General features: G+C 45.1%; 1 long non-coding RNA gene across 1 annotated transcript in view; it reads left to right on the forward strand.

Moving 5' to 3' along the window:
• Positions 1-732: 732 nt before the first annotated feature.
• LOC142586928 (uncharacterized) overlaps positions 733-20,324 on the forward strand; it is a 59,819-nt gene continuing 40,227 nt past the window's right edge. The window contains exon 1 of the long non-coding RNA XR_012829299.1: positions 733-756. This is a non-coding gene — a long non-coding RNA (uncharacterized LOC142586928). The remainder of the gene's footprint in view (positions 757-20,324) is intronic.

Raw genomic sequence — 20,324 nt, forward strand, 5'->3', positions numbered from 1 at the left:
TTCATAAGCGATGAAGTCGCACAACGCCCCTTTCAAAGTGAAAAGGCAGTCATCGTCAAATCTCCTGACAATATGTGCAGATAGCCAAAGAGGTGGTCTAAGGAAGGATTTCAGGAGTTCTTAAACGCCGATATAATCAGACAATCAGTGCCTCCATTCGCTTCCCCCCTAACAAATGTCCAGAAGAAAGATTGAGATTTTAGACTGTGCATAGAATACAGGGTTTTCGATTGTCTGACATAAATCAACCTATTATCCGTTCCGACTATAGGAATTCTGTACATGACACAGTTGGTTACCTGCACCTGTCACGTATTGAGTTGCGCGAATGCTTCCGGGGGATCCGTCTAACAAAACAAGAAAGCTTTACACTAATTTTATTACGTCCTTCGATTTGTACGAATATATACATCTTCCTTTCGGGTAGAAGTACTCGTCAGGGTGTTTCCAGAAGATCGCTGTCGAAGCCCTGAAACCTTTCATCGGTGTATTTGCCAATGCGTACATAGGCGACATTATTGTTTTTTGCCTTCGAGACACCGACGATGAGAAACGCCTGTCTCAGATAGAAAGTGCTTGGACTTGGCACGACTCAAAGTTATTTTAGAGAAAAGTGGATTCTTCAAAAGTAAAATTGAGGTTCTTGGAAGAACATTTGGCATTACTGGTAATGTCAGGACATGAGGCTCCATAGAGATCTCCCGACAAGTAAAAGCATATGAGGTCCAATCATTGCGTGTGTTCAGGGATTAGCAGGTAATATCAGACATTTACGTCACTCGAGCGCATACCGCACCGACAAGGCCCCTTTGATTGAAATAACAAATATGAAGTATTGTGCCGCAATGTGGTACACAACATCTCGTCTGACCCTATCCTACGCACACTAGATTTTGCTTTACCTTTCGAACTCAATACATAAACCCCCCACAACGGTACATGTTCAGTCTTGTATAAGAAAAGTAATCTATTGTTCAGTTTTACTCAAAATTCCAGCCAAAATATAGTGCATCAGCAACTCTGAGATATTAGAGCTTTTTAATTAATAGGTATCTAATATGATTATTCTTCAAATATGTTTTCGCAATTTGCGTGGGCCAGCTACAATTATGAACTCTTTAGTCCGATCTATGACATGAAAATAGGTCGTGATAATTTGCGACAGAAAGTTCGATCAAATTTGAGCAACCCTCAATAACTGTTTTAGAATTATTCTGCCACGGCATCTAACGGACACATCACCAGTGCTTTTGATATAATGTCACTAAGTCACAATGCAGTGCTTGGTAGCTTCGTAAAAAGCCGCCTCCTGGTTATCATGACTCTCCGAGTAAAAATGACAATCACATTTCTAGTCAGGCAATTATTTATTCGATGGCAGAACAGCATACTTAACGCAAAAACTCTCCCTTCAAACAACAGCATATACATTGCAAATGAAGCCATTGCTTCAAGCAGAGCTATGCGGATGCATTGACGTAAGCTCTCCCCCCTTTCATTGTATGCAAGCAGTTGAACTTCAGGAAATGATATTTCTACAGACTCTACTGGTATGCGAGTCAGCGCATACTACGTGTATCGAAGAAACGCTGGGAGCACCTCACCATCAGTGGCACTCCTACGTCTGTCGATGACAACCTGGAAACATTACTTTAGTGGCTACATGAATATATCGCTTATGCCCATACCTTTGCCAGACTTACTCAAATCGCTGTTTCCGTAAGCACACAAATATTTGAATTGCCTTCGTCGCCTACCCATCGAATGAACAATAAAAGAGCCTCCTATTTCTGAGGTAGCTCAGCTTTCATTGGACGATAGAGTAGACTATGCACGGCGTTGGCGACGTCTGCTGGAGAAAGTCCGACACCGTCGTTGTAGTATCGATGCGTTCTTGAACGTTATGTACAGGTTGTCCTAGCTAACATGTACAAAGATTCAAAAAGAAATATGCAATTACGAAGTTGTTGGACCGAATGGTGCTTTCCGTCAAACGGAAGTATTAAGACTAATTTTTGCTTGCGTTTAATTAATGATTTGATATGATAAGTAAGCAACTTCTCAAATATTACATTGTGATAAAAAGTGAAAATAATAAATTGTAGAAGAGCATGAAAACCTCCCAATGGTTCTTTCTATAGCTCTATACGTGCTAGATAAAGATGTGTAGCCGCCGTGGTTTCTCAATGGCTATGGTGGTGGGCTGCTGAGCACGAGGTCATCCGATCGAATCGCAGCCTCGGCGGCCGCATCACCATGCAGCGAAATGCGAAAACACCCGTTTACTTAGATTTAGGTGCACGCTAAAGAACCCCAGGTTGTCAAAATTTGCAGAGTCCTCCACTACGGCGTACCTCATAATCAGAAAGTGGTTTTGGCTCGTAAAGGCCCATAATTATTTTAATTTAAAGTATATTTATGACCCTAGAAAGAGCAGGCGCAATGTACACAAACAGACCCGAGTGCATAGACGGCCGAGCCGCAGTCCAGAGAGGCCAACTCGGATTGTTTAAGACGCTATCAGCGACAGCTAAGCGGCATTGAAAGCAGCACAGAAAACTTGTTTGGCGTGCTGGTTGCAATGGAGTGAATAATCATTACAACGACGCCCAAGAATTCTCGGCGACTAAAAAAATATAAAAAAGGGTGATGACTCTGACCTGATGACTACAACAGACACTGTTTATTTAACTAGCTTTAGCATACTCCTCCATCCGGTTAAATTGTAAAAAAGCCCTATGATCCCTTTCGTAGGCAGCGGTGCTTCTGTGTCGAAAACATAGGCAAAGCACGTGTATTCAGGTAACCTGCCTACTGGGACAGTGCCACAGATACAAGATTATGATGGAAACGTGACATTGCATATTACGTGGGTCTTGGTTAACGTTGAGTTCCAAGGTCATAAAATAGAGAGTGAAGTATTGGCGATGGAGTGACGCATGACTTTCTTCAACACAGACCAGATACAAATAAACGGAGAATCAGCGTATACAGGGACGCTGCGTTTTTAGCCGAATGACGTTCAAGGGACGTTCCCCACCTGCGGCAGTTTGATTTTTCGTCGAGTTTCATTTCCATCAAATTATGATTTATTTATTTATTTTATTAAACACGAGTAATTTCCCCTATGTTGGCCCTCGTGTCAGTGTTGGTTGGTTCTTATGATATGACAAATGAAAATCGCGCCCCTGGTTAACTCCTTTTCTCCTCAATTATTACCTACCGAGGGTCTCAAATCCGGCAACATTGATACCTACAGGTAGCATCTGTGGATTTATTGACCGGTTGCCTTAACCAAATGAGATCAAGTTCTGGTTACGCATCCGCCAGAAAGGATGTCCCACATCCGCCGCCAAGGCCTGGGCGTAGTGGCGCTGGATAACACTCCCACTGTTCTACTCAGAAACATAAATGCACAAGAAAGTGGGAGGGCAAGCCGGGTTAACTCGATTAGTAGAGCATCGCACGCGAAATGAGAAGGTTATGGGACCGCTCACCACCTGCGCGGCAAGTTGTTCTTCATCCACTTTCATTTCTACTAAATTATCATTTATTTACTTCGTTTATTCAATGCAAGTACTTTACCCTAAGTGGTCCCTGGTGTCGGTGTTTGTTATCTCCTATTGATATGACTAAATAAATCGAGCGCTTCTGTTACCCCGCTTTCTGCTCGTATATTACCAAGAGAAGAGAAACAGCAGGGTGGACAGGTTATTTACAAGTGATCAAGTGCTCGTACAATATTCCAACGACCTACTCCGAACTTGTGTCCCTAGGAAGTTCTTCATAAGCGATCAAGTCGCACAACGCCCCTTTCAAACTGAAAAGACAGTCATTCTCAAATCAGCTGACAATATGTGGAGCGAGCGAAAGATGCGGTCTAAGGAAGGATTGCAGGAGATATTAGACGCCGATATAATCCGACAATGAGTACCACCATTCGCTTCCCCCATAACAATTGTGTCGAAGCAAGATTGAGGTTTTAGAATGTGCATAGAATACAGGGTTTGAATCGTCTGACATAAATCAACCCATTTCCCGTCCCGACGATAGGAACTCTGTACATGACACAGTTGGTTACCTGCACTTGTCACGTACTGAGTTGCGCGAGGGCTTCCGGGATATCCCTCTAAGAAAACAAGAAAGCTTTACACTAATTTTATTACATCCTTCGATTTGTACGAATATATACATCTTCCTTCCGGGTAGAAGTACTCGTCAGTGTGTTTCCAGAAGATCGCTGTCGAAGCCCTGAAGCCTTTCATAGGTGGATGTGCCAATGCGTACATAGGCGACATTATTGTTTTTTGCCTCGGAGACACCGAGGATGAGAAACGCCTGTCTCAGGTATAAAGTGCTTGGGCTTGGCACGCCTCAAGGTTAATTGCAAGAAAAGTGGATTCTTGAAAAGAAAAATTGTGGTTCTTGGATGAGTCTTTGGCGTTACTGGCAATGTCACGACATCAGGCTCCATAGAGATCTCCTGACAAGTAAAACCATATGACGTCCACACATTGCGTGTGCTCAGGGATTAGCAGGTAATATCAGACATACCATAAATTATTCTGCAATCGAAACTACGTCCCTCGAGCGCATACAGCACCGACAAGGCCCCTTTGATTGAAATAACAAATGTTAAGTATTGTGCCACAATGTGGTACACAACATCTCGTCCGACCCTATTCTACGCATACTAGATTTTGCTTTACCTTTCGAACTCAATACCGAAACCCCCCACAACGGTACATGTGCCGTCTTGTATCAGAAAAGTATTCTATTATTCAGTTTTACCGAAAATTGCAGCCAAAATAAAGTTCTTCAGCAAATCTGAAATAATAGAGCTTTTTAAATAATAGGTATCTAATCTGAATAATCTTCAAATATGTTTTCGCAATTTGCATGTGCCAGCCACAATTATGAACTCTTTATTCCGATCTATGACATGAAAAAGTTTTTGATAATTTCCGACAGAAAGTTCGATCAAATTTGAGCAATCCTCAATAACTGTGTCAGAATTATTCTGCCACGGCATCTAACGGACACATGACCAGCGCTGTTGATACAATGTCATTAACTCACAATGCTGTACTTGGTAGCTACGTAAAAAGCCGCCTCCTGGTTATCATGGCTCTCCGAGTAAAAATGACAATCGCCTTTCCAGTCAGGCAAATATTCATTTGATGGAAGAACACCATACTTAACGCCAAAACTGTCCCTTCAAACAACAGCATATACGTTGCAAACGAAGCCTATGCTTCAAGCACAGCTGTGTGGATGCATTGACGTAAGCTCTTCCCCCTTTGATTGTATACAAGCAGTTGAACTTCGAGAAATGATATTTCTACAGACTCTACTGGTATGCGAGTCAGCGCATGGTACGTGTATAGCAGAAACGCTGGGAGCACCTCACCATCAGTGACACTCCTACGTCTGTCGCTGACTACTTATACACATTACTTTAGGGGCTACATGAATATATCACTAATGCCCATACCTTCGCCAGACTTGCGCAAATCGCTGTTTCCGTAGGCACACAAATATTTGAATTGCCTTCGTCGCCTACCCATCGAATGAACAATAAAAGAGCCTCCTATTTCTGAGGTAGCTCAACTTTCATTGGACGATAGAGTAGACTATGCACGGTGTTGGCGACGTCTGCTGGAGAGAGTCCTACACCGTCGTTGTAGTATCGATACGTTCTTGAACGTTATGTACAGGTTGTGCTAGCTAACATGTACAATGAATCAAAAATAAAAACGCAAATAGGAAGTTGTTGGACTGAATGGTGCTTTCCGTCGAGTGGAAGTATTAAGACTAAATTTTGCTTGCGTTTTTAATGATTTGATTTGGTAAGTAAGCAAATTCTCAAATATTACAATTTGATGAAAAGTGAAGATAATAAATTATAGAAGAGTATGAAAACCTCCCAATAGTTCTTTCTATAGCTCTATACGTGCTAGATAAAGATGTGTAGCCGCCGTGGTTTTTCAGTGGCTATGGTGTCGGGCTGCTGAGCACGAGGTCCTCCGATCGAATCGCGGCCTCGGCGGCCGCATCACCATACGGCGAAATGCGTAAACACCCGTGTACTTAGATTTTGGTGCACGCTAAAGAACCCCAGGTTGTCAAAATTTGCGGAGTCCTCCACTACGGCGTACCTCATAATCAGAAACTAGTTTTGGCTCGTAAAAGCCCATAATTATTTTAATTTAAAGGAGTATTTACGACCCTAGAAAGAGCAGGCACAATGTACGCAAACTGACCCGAGTGCACAGACGGCCGAGCCGCAGTCCAGAGCGGCCAACTCGAATTCTTTAAGATGCTATCAGCGACAGCTAAGCGGCATTGAAAGCAGCACAGAAAACTTGCTTGGCGTGCTGGTTGCAGTGGAGTGAATAGTCATTATAACGACGCCTAAGAATTTTCGGCGACAAAAAAAAGATATAAGCAAGGGTGATGACGCTGACCCGATGACGACACCAGAGAATGTTTATTTAACTAGCTTTAGCATGCTCCTCCATCGGGTTAAATTGTTAAAAAGCCCTATGATCCCTTTGGTAGGCAGCGGTGCTTCTGTGTCCAAAACAAAGGCGAAGCGTGTGTATTCAATTCACCTGCCTAGTGGGACCGTGCTACAGATACAAGATTATGATGGAAACGTGACATTGCATATTACGTGGGTCTTGGTAAACTTTGAGTTCCAAGGTCATAAAATTGAGACTGAAGTATTGGTGATGCAGTGACGCATGACTTTCTTCAATGCAGACCAGTTGCAAATAAACGGAGAATCAGCGTATACAGGGACGCTGCGTTTTTAGCCGAATGACGTTCAAGGGACGTTCCCCACCGGCGGCAGTTTGATTTTTCGTCAACTTTCATTTCAATTAAATTAAAATTTCTTTAGTTCTGTTATTAAACATGAGGTATTTCCCCTGTGTTGTCCGTCGTGTCAGTGCTGGTTGGTTCTTATGATATGACAAATAAAAATCGCGCCCCTGCTTAACTCCTATTCTCCTCGTTTATTACATACCGAGGGCCTCAAATCCGGCAACATTGATACCTACAGGTAGCAGGTGTGGATTAACTGACCGGTTGTCTTGACCAAAAAGATCACGTTCTTGTTACGCATCCGCCAGAAAGCATGTTCCACATCCGCCACCAAGGCCTGGGCGTGGTGGCGCTGGATAACACTCCCAGTGTTCTTCTCAGAAACATAAATGCGCAAGAAAGTGGGAGTGCAAGCCGCGTTAACTCGATTAGTAGAGCATCGCACGCGAAATGCGAAGGGGTTGGGATCGTTCACCACCTGCGGCAAGTTGTTCTTCATCCACTTTCATTTCTACTAAATTATCATTTATTTACTTCGTTTATTCAATGCAAGTACTTTACCCTAAGTGGTCCCTGGTGTCGGTGTTTGTTATCTCCTATTGATATGACTACAAAAAATCGAGTGCTTCGGTTACCCCGCTTTCGGCTCGTATATTGCCAAGAGAAGAGAAACAGCAGGGTGAACAGATTATTTACAAGTGGTCAAGTGCTCGTACAATATTCCCACGACCTACCCCGAACTTGTCTCCCTAGGAAGTTCTTCATAAGTGATCAAGTCGCACAACGCCCCTTTCAAACTGAAAAGGCAGTCATCCTCAAATCTCCTGACAATGTGTGCAGATAGCCAAAGATGTGGTCTAAGGCAGGATTGCAGGAATTGTTAGACGCCGATATAATCCTACAATCAGTACCACCATTCGCTTCCCCCCTAACAATTGTGCCGAAGCAAGATTGAGATTTTAGAATGTGCATAGAAAACAGGGTTTTCGATCGTCTGACATAAATCAACCCCTTTGCCGTCCCGATGATAGGAATTCTGTACATGACACAGTTGGTTACCTGAACTTGTCACGTATTAAGTTGCGCGAAGGCTTCCGGGAGATCTCTCTAACAAAACAAGAAAGCTTTACACTAATTTTATTACATCCTTCGATTTGTACGAATATATACATCTGCCTTTCGGGTAGAAGTACTCGTAAGTGTGTTTCCAGAAGATCGCTGTCGAAGCCCTGAAGCCTTTCATAGGTGTAGTTGCCAATGCGTACATAGGCGACATTATTGTTTTTTGCCTTCGAGACAGCGAGGATGAGAAACGCCTGTCTCAGGTATAAAGTGCTTGGACTTGGCGCGCATCAAAGTTAATTGCATGAAAAGTTGATTCTTGAAAAGTAAAATTGTGGTTCTTGAAAGAACCTTTGGCATTACTGGTAATCTCACCACGTGAGGCTCCATAGAGATCTCCCGACACGTAAAACCATATGAGGTCCACTCATTCCGTGTGTTCAGGGATTAGCAGGCAATATCAGACATTTCATAAATTATTCTGCAATCAAGACTACGTCCCTCGAGCGCATACCGCACCGACAAGCCCCCTTTGATTAAAATCACAAATGTGAAGTATTGTGCCGCAATGTGGTACACAACATCTCGTCTGACCCTATCCTACGCATACTAGATTTCGCTTTACCTGTTGAACTCAATAGCGAAACCCCCCACAACGGTACATGTTCCGTCTTGTATCAGAAAAGTAATCTATTATTCAGTTTTACGAAAAATTAAAGCAGCCAACACATAGTTCTTCAGCAAATATGAGATAATAAAGCTTTTTAAATAATAGGTATCTAATCTGATTATTCTTCAAATATGTTTTTGCAATTTCCATGTACCAGCCACAATCATGAACTCTTTATTCCGATCTATGACATGAAAAAGTTTTTGATAATTTCCGATACAAAGTTCGCTCAAATTTGAACGGTCTTCAATAATTGTTTCTGAAATATTCTGCGATGGCATCTAACGGACATTACACCAGCGCTGTTAATACAACGTCATTAAATCCCAATGCTGTGTTTGGTAGCTTCGTAAAAAGCCGCCTCCTGGTTATCATGACTCTCCGAGTAAAAATGACAATCGCCTTTGCAGTCAGGCAATTCTTCATTTGATGGCAGAACACCATACTTAACGCCAAAAGTGGCTCTTCAAAAAACTGCATATACGTTGCAAGTGAATTCATTGCTTCAAACACAGCTGTGTGGATACATTGGCGTAAGCTCTACCCCCTTTGATTGTATGCAAGCAGTTGAACTTCGAGAAATGATATTTCTAGAGACTCTTTTGGTATGCGAGTCAGCGCATGGTACGTGCATCGAAGAAAAGCTGGGAGCACCTCACCATCAGTGGCACTCCTACGTTTGTCGATGACTACCTCGACACATTACTTTAGTGGCTACATGAATATATCGATAATGCCCATACCTTCGTCAGACTTACGCAAGTCGCTGTTCTCATAGGCACACAAATATTAGAATTGCCTTCATCGCCTACCCATCGAATGAACATTAAGATAGCCTCCTATTTCTGAGGTAGCTCAACTTTCATTGGACGACACAGTAGACTATGGACGGCGTTGGCGACGTCTCCAGGAGAGAGTCCGACACCGTCGTTGAAGTATCGATACGTTCTTCAAGGCTGTGTACACGTTGTCATAGCTAACGTGTACAAAGATTCAAAAACAAATATCCAAATACGAAGTTGTGGGACCGAATGGTGCTTGTCGTCGAGCGGAAGTATTAAGACTAATTTTTGCTTGCGTTTAATTAGTTATTTGATTTGATAAGTAAGCAACTTCTCAAATATTACAATTTGATGAAAAGTGCCAATAGTAAATTGTAGAAGAGCATGAAAACCTCCCAATAGTTCTTTCTATTGCTGCATACGTGCTAGATAGAGATGTATAGCAGCCGTGGTTTTTCAGTGGCTATGGTATTGGGCTGCTGAGCACGAGGTCATCCGATCGAATCCCGGCCTCGGCGGCCGCATCACCTTGCGGCGAAATGCTGAAACACCCGTGTACTTCGATTTAGGTGCACGTTAAAGAACCCCAGGTGGTCAAAATTTGCGGAGTCCTCCACTACGGCGTACCTCATAATCAGAAAGTGGTTTTGGGTCGTAAAAGCCCATAATTATTTTAATTTAAAGGTGTATTTCCGACCCTAGAAAGAGCAGGCGCAAAGTACGCAAACTGACCCGAGTGCATAGACGGCCGGGCCGCAGTTCAGAAGGGCCAACTCGGATTGTTTAAGACACTATCAGCGACAGCTAAGCGACATGGAAAGCAGCACAAAAAACTTGCTTGGCGTGCTGCTTGCGGTGGAGTGAATTATCATTACAACGACGCCCAAGAATTTTCGGCGACAAAAAAATATAAACAAGGGTGATGACTCTGACCCGATGACTACAACAGAGACTGTTTATTTAACTAGCTTTAGCATACTCCTCCATCCGGCTAAATTGAAAAAAAAAGCCGTATGATCCCTCTGGTAGGCAGCGGTGCTTCTGTGTCGAATACAAAGACGAAGCAGGTGTATTCAGGTAACCTGCCTACTGGGACAGCGCTACAGATGCAAGATTATGATGGAAAGGTGACATCGCATAATACGTGGGTCTTGGTAAACTTTGAGTTCCAAGGTCATAAAATAGAGAGTGAAGTATTGGTGAGGGTGTGACGCATGACTTTCTTCAACACAGACCAGATGTAAATAAACAGAGAATTAATGTATACATGGACGCCGCGTTTTTAGCCGAATGACCTTCAAGGGACGTTCCCCACCTGCGGCAGTATGATTTTTCGTCCACTTTCGTTTCCATTAAATTATAATTTCTTTATTTCTTTTATTAAACACAAGTAATTTCCCCTAAGTTGTCCCTCGTGTCAGTGTTGGTTGGTTCTTATGATATGACAAATAAAAATCGCTCCCCTGGTTAACTCATTTTCTCCTCGTTTATTACATACCGAGGGTCTCAAATCCGGCAACATTGATACCTACAGGTGGCCTGCGTGGGTTGATTGACCGGTTCCCTTCACCAAAAAAATATCACGTTCTGGTTACGCATCCGGCAGAAATGATGTTCCATATCTGCCGCCAAGGTCTCTGCGTGGCGGCGCTGGCTAACACTCCCAGTGTTCTACTCAGAAACATAAATGCGCAAGACAGTGGGAGGGCAAGCCTCGTTAACTCGATTAGTAGAGCATCGCACCCGAAATGGAAAGTTTCTGGGATCGTTCGTCACCTGCGCGGCGAGTTGTTTTTTCATCCACTTTCGATTCCATTAGGTTATCATTTATTTACTTCGTTTATTCAGCGCAAGTACTTTCCCTTAAGAGTTCCCTTGTGTCAGAGTTTGTTGGCTCCTTTTCATATGACTAAGAAAAATCGAGCGCTTCTGCTAACCCGCTTTCTTCTCCTATATTACCAAGAGAAGAGACACAGCAGGGTGGACAGTTTATTTACAAATGGTCAAGTGCGCGTAGAATATTGCAACTACCTACCCCGAACTTGTGTCCCTAGGAAGTTCTTCATAAGCGATCAAGTCGCACAACGCCCCTTTCAAACTGACAAAACAGTCATCCTCAAACCACCTGAAATATGTGCGGAAAGCGAAAGATGTGGTCTAAGAAAGGATTGCAGGCGATTTTAGACGCCGATATAATCTGGCATTCAGTACCACCATTCGCCAATTGTGCCGAAGCAAGATTGAGATTTCAGGCTGTGCATAGAATACACGGTTTTCAATCGTCTGAAATAAATAAACCCATTTCCCGTCCCGACGATAGGCATATCTATACACGACTCAGGCGGTTGCCTGCACTTTACACGAATTGATTTATGCGAAGGCTTCAGGGAGATCCCTCTAACAAAACAAGAAAGCTTCACACTAATTTTCTTACATCCTTCGATTTGTACGAATATATACGTCTTCCTTTCGAGTAGAAGTACTCGTGAGTGTGTTTCCAGAAGATCGCTGTCGAAGCCCTGAAGCCTTTCATGGGTGTATTTGCCAACGCCTACATAGGCGACATTATATTTTTTTTGCATTCGACACACCGAGGATGAGGAACGCCTGTCTCAGCTATAAATTCCTTGGACTTGGCACGCCTCAAGGTTAATTCCAAGGAAAGTGGATTCTTGAAAAAAAATTGTGGTTCTTGGAAGAGTCTGGCGTTACTGGCAAAGGCTCGACATAAGGCACCGTAGAGATCTCCCGATACGTAAAACCATATGACGTCCACGCATTGTGTGTGTTCAGGGATTAGTAGATAATATCAGACCTTTCATAAATAATTTTGCAATCAAAACTATGTCCCTCGAGCGAATAACGCAGCGGCAAAGTTCCTTTGATTGAAATAACAAGTGTGAAATAATGTGCCGCTTTGTGGTACACAATATCTCGTCTGGCCCTATTCTGCGCATACTAGATTTTGCTTTACCTTTTGAATGTAATACCAACCCACCCCTCCACAACGGTACATGTGCCGTGTTGTTTCAGAAACGTAATCTATTATTCAGGTTTACATAAATTTGAAGCAGCCTAAATAGATTTCTTCAGCAAATCTGAAAGCATAGAGGTATTTGAATACTAGGTATTTCATTTGATTAATCTTGTAATATCTTTTCGCAATTTCCATGTACCAGCAAAAATTATGTACTATATATTCCGATCAATGACATGAAAAAAGTTTTTGATAATTTGTGCATTCTTCCATGACTCTTTCTGAATTATTGTGCGATGGCATCTGACGAACATATCACCAGCGCTGTTGATATAACGTCACTGAGTCACTATGCTGTGCTTGGTAGCTTTGTAAAAACCACGTGCTGCTTATCATGACTTGCCGAGTAAAAATGAAAATCGCCTTTACAGTCAGCAAATTCTTCATTTGATGGCTGAACAGAAAGAAACGCTGGGAGCAGGTCACCATCAGTGGCACTCCTGCGTATGTCGATGACTACATTGACACATTACTTTATTGGCTACGTGGACATATTGCTGGTACCCGTAACTTGGCCATACTTACGCAAATCATTGTTCTTATAGGCACAGAAATACGAGAATTAATTTCATCACCTGCTCATATATGAACAATAACAGAGCCTCTTTTTTCTGAGGTAGCTCCACTTTCATTTGACGGCAGAGTACATTATGGACGGTGTTGGCGACGTCTGGTGGAGTGAGTCTGACATGGTCGTTCTATTATCGATACGTTCTTGAACGCTACGTACAGGTTGTCCTAGCTAACGTGTACAAAGTCTTGAAAACAAATATGCAACAGAATGGTGCTTGCCGTCACGTGGATGTACTCAGATTCCTTTTGGATTCCGCCTATTGAATGATGTGATTTGATAAATTATCTACTTCTCCAATATTACAGTTTCGTAAAGAGCGCCAATATTAATATTCTAGAAGGGCATAAAGAACTACCAACAGTCCTTTCTTTTGAGCTATACGTTCTAGATAAAGGTATATTGCCGAACCTTAATACAGCCGGCGTAATACACGAAAACTGACCAGAGCGGCTAGACGGCTGACCAGTGGTCCGGAGGGGCCAACTCGTATTGTTTAAGACGCTATCAGCGGTAGCTAAGCCGCATTGAAAGCAGCATAGAGAAGTTCGGTTGGCGTGCTTGCGCCGGTCGGGTGAAGAATTTTGACAACGATGCCGAAGGATTGCCGGCGGCAAAAAAAGATATAAACAAGGATGATGACTCTGCCCCCGATGACTACAACAGAGACTGTTTATATAACTTGCTTTGGCCTACTGTACCTTCCAGTCAAAGTGAAAAATAAGACTTATGGGAGCGTTGTTAGGGAGCCGTTCATCTAAATGAACGCTCCCTAACTTGAAGAGACTACATGAAGTTGTCTCTCTCTCTCTCTCTCATCTAAATCGATGACAAATGTGAAGCAGGTGGATCCAGATCGCGTGCGTGCTGGGACACTGCCAAAAATACAAGGTTACGATGGGAACGTCACATTGCACAATAAGTGGGCCTTAGAAAACATTGGGTTCCCAGGTCTCAAAACAGAGAATGAAGTATTGGTGATTGTGTGACTCTTAACATTCTTCTGTGCAGACTAGACGTAAATAAACCGAGAATCAACGTATACTGGGATGAAGCGCTTTTAGTTGAATGACTACCAAGGGACGAGACACTGGAGGGTAGACAGATAATAAGTGGCCAAGTGCGCTTAGAATATTGCAACGACCTACCCTGAATTTGTATCCATAGGAGGTTCTTCATAAGCGATGAAGTCGCACTATGCTCCTTTCAAACTGACTAGACAGTCATCCCCAAATCGCCTCACAATATGTCGAGAGGCTAAAGGTATAGCCTAAGGAAAGACTGCAGGAGATGCTAGACGCCGATATAATCCGACCTTCAGTATCACCATTCGCTTCTCCCATAGCAGTTGTACCGAAGCAAGATGGAGCTTTCAGACTGTGCACAGAGTACGGGGTTTTCGATCATTTGTCAGAACTCAACCCATTTGCAGTCCCGACGATAGACATAACTATACATGAAACTGGTGGTTTCCTACATTTTTCACGTAAAGATATGTGCGAAAGTTTTTTGGAGATCCCTCTAATGAAACAACAAAAATTCACAGCTTCCAATGGGCAACAATATTAGCTCAATCATTTATTGTGAACGGCTGTAAAGTTTAAATATTGTGTTGTCTTAAATAAAAAAAATGCTCACATCCCACACCCTGCAGAATGGATGTTATGGGAAACATTTTCCAATTACCTAGCTGTCTAGCAACGTTTGTAGTTCCTAACAGTTATACCGTGTGCACCAAAGTGTTTATGCACATGTGAGTGGTGTTGTTCACGGGTCGAGTTCATACGTGTTTGTAATGAAAGCAGCACGAAGAGGGCCCCCCTTTTAACGATGGTATGGTGGCGACGTTGTTATTTTGACAGCTCACGTTGGCCTCGTATTTAGGAAATCAGAATTGTTGATTTTTCTACGTGTAGTGGATGAGCGTAAGTGAGAAAAGCACAGTTCGTGAGATTGTGAGGGACTGGGTGTTATGCATTCGCACGTGCCTATGAGCTTGTGACGCATTATATTGGCGACAAAGCATTTGTACATATTTTTATTTCGCCGAACTCTCACAGCAAACTTGGGCTCTCCAGAGAGATGCGGCGGTAAGACTCCGCCTACCAGTCCCCACGTGGGAGTGCTTCGCAGCTCTTCCCTCAGGCAGAGCTTCTCAAGACCTCGTAAACAAAGTTATTTTGTCTGTCGTTCTGTCTATGCAATGCTGCATAGATCAGTCGGAATGCGTCATTTACGAAAAAAAGTATTTTTATAATTCCCTTGTAAAAGTAAAGTTCTACATATACATAATTAATCCCCAGCGCCTATACTTCTTATGAGAAAGCAATAATCTTATGAGAAAGCATCAAGCAATATAGAGAAAGCATTAACACTAACTGTAGTACATTCTCCGGCACCCGGAAACAGCAGGAGTCGTCAGTGCCCACGCCACATGGGATAGCAGCCGTCGGTAATTGCGAGAGGCGTGCAGGTGACGTGACGACGTTGCCATGACTACTGCCTGAAGGAACATTTGGCACCCTAGCGCTAGAGCAGGTGTTCCTTTCGCTAGCTTGTCACTATGAGTAGGTCATCCTAGGTCTTTAGGCGGCCGACGTTGACAATGTCTCGTCCATGACTGCGCATATTCGAAGACGGTTTAACGGGTTCGATCGCGTAGTTGACCGGAGATGTGCGTTCAACGACGTGGTAGGGGCCTCCATAATTGAGCACTGGTTTCGACTACTGCCCAGGTGCAGTGGAAGAGACCGCGACCCACACAAGCGCTCCAGGGAGGAACATGGGCGAAGAAATGGTGTCACCGTGAACGCTCTTCTGGCGCTCTTGGTCGTTAAAAGTAAAAGCACGCGCGAGATCGCGACACTCTTCGGCACGCCTGGATGTGGCAGAAATGGGAGCACACTCAGATGCATCTGGACTGTAGCGAAGGATTGTTTGGATTGGTGTGTGACGGGGGCAGGCCGCAGAATAAGAAAAAACAGTGAAAAACCATTGGCGCTCTTAGTGGCGGTATTGTAGGCGTTGGTTGCTAAGGGTAGATTTGCATCTCCATTTGTGTGGTCAGAGGCTACGTTCATTGCGAGCATATCTCCAAGCTTACGGTTAAAGGGTTCTGTGAGGCTACTGGTCTGTATTAGGTAAGCAGTAGTTGTGCAGAGCACCACGTGGCACTTCTCGAGGATGGCTTCGACAATTTCCGACACTAGACATCCCCGATCGATGAGCAAGTCCTGTGGTGGAGCACCACTCAGTATGAATCGGCGAGCATGAAGGAGGCAACATCGCGGGCCGTAGCGGCTGGGAGAGCGACAGTTTCGGCGTATCGCATGAGGTGGTCAATAGCCGCGATAGCCAAGTGGTTACCACAAGATGTCTGCGGAAGTGGCCCATACGAATGAATTCCGACGCACCCGAACGGCCAGGTAGGGGAAGGTTATCGTTGCAGACCGGCTGCTGCGAGGTGCGTGAAGTTTACCAGCGCTGTCAATCAGGGCAAGGGCGAACGAACTTCTGAACGCAGCTGTACCTTCCGGGCCAGCAGTACTGCGGTTGATTGCGCTAGTGATTTTTGATTACTCCCGAAAGTACACACCGGAGTTCAGAGTGTATTGACGCGCATATTTGAAAACGCAGACTGCGGGGTACTACTAGCAACCACTTGCGGCAATCGGGGGTGTAATAGCGCCCGTGGAGTAGGTCGTCGCAAATGACGAAATGGTCGCCTTGACGACTTAATTCGCGAGTGGCTGGTTGGGCCAATTGATCAGAGAGCAAGTCTATCATCGAGCCGATCCAGTGGTGATGGCGCCGTTTGGAAGTGATGGGGCGAAGGTCGATGGTAGAAATGGTATGCTCGGATGCGGAGCAGCGGGCATTGTTGTCTAGCAAGCGAGAGCGCTGCAGGGCGTCGGCTTCAGAGTGCTGGCGGCCGCTGTCGTATGGCACGAAAATATCGCATTTCCGCAGGCGAAGTGGCCGACACGCAAGGCGGCCTGACGAGTCCTTCAGTGAGAAACACCAACTGCGCGGTGGTCCGTGACGAGGTCAAATGGGTGGCCGCGCAAATATGATCGAAACCTATGAAGAGCCCAGATGATCGCCAAACATCTGCTTACTTCAGCGTGTGAATTACATAAGCCACAAAGTATTCATGAAATCCGTGCTTACGCTGCGCAAGGGTTGCGCCTAGGCCGAGACTGTTGGCATCAGTGTGCACCTCTGTAGGGGCCGTCGGGTGGCCGTGAGGCAGCAATGGAGATGACGTCTGCAAGCAGCGCAAAATCGCGAGCACCTCGTTACAATCTGACGACCAGAAGGAAAGGGGCACGCTGCTTCCAAGGAGCTTTGTCAGGGGCTATATCACGGTGGCGAAGTTTCGGGTGAACCGTCTCAAGCAGGAGCACAGACCTACGCAACTGTGCAGATCTTTGATGAATGTAGGTTTAAGTAATTTCGCAATTAACCGGTGAGAATTCCATCCTTGGAGATGACGTAACCGAGTATGATCAGCTGCCGGGCTTCAAATCGGCCGGTCTCTAAATTTTGTTTGGGCCCGCGTTTCACAAGCACGTCACAACACGCCGGAGGCGTTCAAAATGCGTAGGGAAATCAGGAGCGAAAACAATGACGTCTTCAAGGTAGACCAAGCATATATCCCGTTTCAAGTTGCGCAGAACAATATCCCTCATGCGCTCAAAAGTAGCGGGCGCATTACAAACTCCATACGGCATGACGTTAAATTCGTACAAGCCGTCGGGCGTTATAAAAGCTGTCTTCGGTCGATCGTCGTCTCCCACGACTACATGCCAATACTCTAAGCACTGATCAAGAGAAGAAAACAATCCTGCTCCTTGTAGGTTGTCAATGGCGTCCTCAATTCGCTGTAGTGGGTAAACGTGCTTGTCTGTAATATTGTTAGGGCACCGAAAGTCCAACATAACCATACAGAACGCTCTTTTTTCGCAGCAAGGACTACAGGTGATGCCCACGGACTGTTCCAAGGTCGAATCACTTTGGGTCGAAGCATGTGGACTTTCGGTTTAATTACTCCTCGTTTTTTGGGGGACACGCAATATGGGCGTTAGCGAAGCAGCAGGTGGGAGCCAGTGCCGATGCGATGGGTAAGAGTGGACGTTCATTCCAGCGAAGCTTGCCCGACATTGAAAGAAGAAAGAACTTCTTTTATCAGGCACCCAGGCTGGGAACGTTCCGCCGGCGTAAGGTTTATCAGCAATGAAGAAGCCAAATACATTACAGTGAGACGGAGCAGACGTAGAAATAGCCCTGAGTGTACTTTAAGTGGAGCAGTGCGTCTCATCGGGCACGTCCAGAACTTGCGCGGCTTCAATGGCTTCCATCCTGGCAAGTCACAGACCCTTACAGCAGCAACACAGCGCATGGAGATGGGTTGCTAACACGGATAGTGCTTGATCCCTCAGTGACTGATACGGTCGCGAAAGGTAGCAGTAGACCTTCTCGGGCACAAATTCAGTCGGATGAACACAGTTTGTGCAATGGAGTAGGAGGAGCTGCTGCAATAAACGGACCCAATTGCTGATGAGTTCGTCGTCTTGAGTGGCGTCGTCTTTGACGAGTAGCTTGTGCGAAGTCGAAGGACTGTCGGCCAGCGTCAGGTACGACAATGGCGAGAGTTCTATTTCGGCGTTTGCGCCATAAATCACGGCATTGTGGTGGGAGAGAAAATGTAGCCAGAGTTGAGATCATGCAGGCTTGAGGAAATCACGAATTCGACATAGTATAGAATGTCGGCAGTGACAACACGACCAGTGCAAACTGCCAAGGGGTCAATATTCTCAGCACTGGCTGTCCGGCGGAGGCACAGCCCAGAAAATGGCGCCGCGCCTTTCCGTACTATACGCCAAAGCTTAGCATACGTAATACGTATGGCGGCTCCTGTGTCTACGAGTGCAACGGCGCTACCTTCGTCATTAAACACCTCGATTACGTTCCAGGAACTGCGTTAGGACTTTAACATTTCGTCGGTGTCGCAGCCCTCGTCTCTTGGACTACGACGATTAGTTTTCATGATCCAGAGTGACGGGGCGAGGTCGCACAAAGCGACAGAGAGCGGCGGCGAGGACCCGGCGAACGGCGTCTAGTTTTCGTCATGCGCAGAGTCGGCGACAGAGCGGATGAGTGGTGGTTATATGGACGCTTTGGGTGGATGGTCACGGGGGTGCGCCGCTGAGCGGCTGCACACGATTACAAAAACGTGCAACGTGAATGGCGTAGGCGCAGGCAAAGCATATGGGCTACTTGTCTGGAGTACGCCACCGATTAACTGGTGTTGGTCCCATCCATGTCACAGGATGCATAGTAGGGGGAAGCTGCTGATATGACTTAATGGCGGGCTGCAGTTGCGGCCTAGCCACGACGTCGACATAACGGGCAGGTATATTTGGAGAGAGTGGTTGACTCCGCGCGATGACTTCAGCGTAGCTGAGTCGTGCAGCCACAGTGACCAGTTGGGGTGGCGCAACCATTTCAGCGCAGCTTATTGGAGCAGCCATGGGAAAACGATGGCGCTGGTCTGATTAGACCTCGTCGGTTTGCTGCGGAATCGGGCAGTGGGACGGATGCATAAAATTCAAGGCAGACTGTTGTGTACGCGGCGGCTGTGGGAAGGTCATCAAGGAGAGCTGGCGTGGAACTTCTTCCCGGACGAACGCTTTCATTTCTTCAAGCAGCCTAACTGGTCAGAGCTGGTAGCCAAACCAGCAATGTGTTCGTCGCGCGATGAAGGACGACGTCTCAACGAGCAGTGCCTGCATAGGTCCTTTTACCTTTGCCATAGAGTGACGATATTGGTTATGGAATGAGGATTCATTAGAATAAACTATATTTCCACAAATCGTATCTGCGCGAGAATCTAATACCATCTCCTACCTACATTTGCTCTCGCATTGACCATAGCCATAAGGTTGGAATCATTCAGTGCCGCACCGGAACCTGTAACGAATCATTTATGCCTAGGACCTCTCAGGAATGGAACCACCTTCCCGGCGCAGTTGTCGCATTCGAGGACAACTCAAAGTTTCGTTCGGCGTTATCAGACCATGACTCCCGGATACAATTAACTAATGAACTTTGCTGTAATAACTAACCATTTCTTGCTGCTTTGTTTATTTACGTGTCTGTTTTTAACCATTCTCCTCTGTAATACTTCGGTTTTGAGGGTAGAATAAAAAAAATAAGATGAGGCATGCTGAAGGCACCATGACACATCGGATTTTGTCGGACTCCATCATCGTCACGTTGACTCTCTTACAGAAGTCCAGAACATACTCATTGCAGCTGGTAAATGATTCACCCGGTTGCGTGCACATTCTCGCAAACGCGATTAGCACGCAG

This window comes from Dermacentor variabilis, chromosome 7, assembly GCF_050947875.1.
Source record: "Dermacentor variabilis isolate Ectoservices chromosome 7, ASM5094787v1, whole genome shotgun sequence".
Classification (NCBI taxonomy): Eukaryota; Metazoa; Arthropoda; class Arachnida; order Ixodida; family Ixodidae; genus Dermacentor; species Dermacentor variabilis.